A 2,326-nucleotide genomic window follows, 5' to 3' on the forward strand; every position below is an offset into this window, starting at 1 on the left:
GGGGTAGCAAAAATCAAAGTCTGCAGCCTTCGCGTACCGAGATCACAGTATCCTCTCGAAGGCAGAGGACAAAAGAGTGTTCAGGAAAACACCTGAATTTCCGATTTTGTCATCCCCGCGAGAGTTTAACAGGTGTGATAATTCAAAATCCCCATGTTAATTTCCCATAGGAAAAATCGTCAGAAACCGTATCTCCTTATATGGGCACAGATGGTAGCTTTTTTTTTTTTTTTTTTATATATATTTTTTGGCCATTTTATGCCTTTATTGACAGTGACAGTGGAGAAAGACAGGAAGTGAATGGGAGAGAGAGTGGGGGTGGGATCCGGAAAGGACCACGGGGCGGGAATCGAACCCGGGTCGCCGGCGTGCGGTGCAGGTGCCCCAGCCAGTTGCGCCACGGCTGGGGCCAAAGATGGTAGCTTTTGTGTAGGCGAACTTCAGAGGTCTATAGAAAGAGAGAGTTGTGACACTCTTTGATGTCACCCCCACATGATGAAAAGTTCCAAAAGCCCTGTGCTGATTGGCTGAATCGCAGGAGGGTGGGATGTACTTCTGGATGCTGGAGAGTGTAATCAATCAACTCATTGACCAGGAGATGCTGATTGGCTGTTACAAGTTCCAAAACTCCCATAAACTGCTTTCCACAGTCTCTTTCCACTCTGACCAGACTCAGCTCAGCCAATCAATACCATATGTGCGTTAGTCTGCTAATCTGTTTATGGTATGTGTGTTTAAATGCGTATTTTTAGTGTGTGTGTGTCATTATGCCCCGTGCATATAGTATGTGTGTGTGTGTGTTTGTGAATGTCCTTGACATGTCCGCACATAACGCAACAGTGAAGTGTGAGAGGATGAAGTCCATGAAGATTCGCCGGCGCCCCGAATCTTGCCACGCTTACCATCCCAAGGTATGTAGTGCACACACACACACACACACACACACACACACCTACACACACACACACACACACACACACACACACACACACACACACACTGTAACTGTAGATAGCTGAGCCTTGAGGGGTGTGCGAGTAAAGGATGCTAGCCCCATGGGGCATGCTAGTAAGGGATGCTAGCCCCCATGGGACGTGCTAGTAGTAAGGGATGTTAGCCCCCATAGGACATGCTAGTAGTAAGGGATGTTAGCCCCCATAGGACGTGCTAGTAGTAAGGGATGCTAGCCCCCATGGGACGTGCTAGTAGTAAGGGATGCTAGCCCCCATGGGACTTGCTAGTAGTAAGGGATGCTAGCCCCCATGGGACGTGCTAGTAGTTAGGGATGCTAGCCCCCATAGGACATGCTAGTAGTAAGGGATGCTAGCCCCCATGGGACGTGCTAGTAGTAAGGGATGCTAGCCCCATGGGACATGCTAGTAGTAAGGGATGCTAGCCCCATTGCTAGCCCCCATGAGACGTGCTAGTATTAAGGGATGCTAGCCCCCATGGGATGTGCTAGTAGTAAGGGATGCTAGCCCTCATGGGACGTGCTAGTAGTAAGGGATGCTAGCCCCCATGGGACTTGCTAGTAGTAAGGGATGCTAGCCCCCATGGGACGTGCTAGTAGTAAGGGATGCTAGCCCCCATGGGACATGCTAGTAGTAAGGGATGCTAGCCCCATTGCTAGCCCCCATGGGACGTGCTAGTAGTAAGGGATGCTAGCCCCCATGGGATGTGCTAGTAGTAAGGGATGCTAGCCCTCATGGGACGTGCTAGTAGTAAGGGATGCTAGCCCCCATGGGACTTGCTAGTAGTAAGGGATGCTAGCCCCCATGGGACATGCTAGTAGTTAGTGATGCTAGCCCCCATGGGATTCAGCTGATAGGGATGCTAGCCCCCATGGGGTTTAGCTGATAAGGGACATGCTAGTTAGGGATGCTAGCCCCCATGGGATTCAGCTGATAAGGGACGTGCTAGTTAGGGATGCTAGCCCCCATGGGATTCAGCTGATAAGGGACGTGCTAGTTAGGGATGCTAGCCCCCATGGGATTCAGCTGATAAGGGATGTGCTAGTTAGGGATGCTAGCCCCCATGGGATTTAGTTTTCTTGATACAGTAGCATGCTCGCCTCCCTAATCCGAGATGCTGCAGGTTGCGGGTTCGAGCCTGGGCAGCTGCATACAGCCTACCAGACTATAACCATCTCAATAACACCAGTAACTCCTCAGTCAACACAATCAGAAATCACACCATCTCAAATGCTAACCTGACATTAACTCCTCGACCAACAAAATCAGTAACGTTTCAGTAATAAACACTTTCAGTACTCAAGCATTCATTTCTGTTGAAATGAAGTGCAGTTTTGAAAATAACTCTCTCTCTC

This window comes from Sardina pilchardus, chromosome 17, assembly GCF_963854185.1.
Source record: "Sardina pilchardus chromosome 17, fSarPil1.1, whole genome shotgun sequence".
Taxonomy (NCBI): Eukaryota; Metazoa; Chordata; class Actinopteri; order Clupeiformes; family Clupeidae; genus Sardina; species Sardina pilchardus.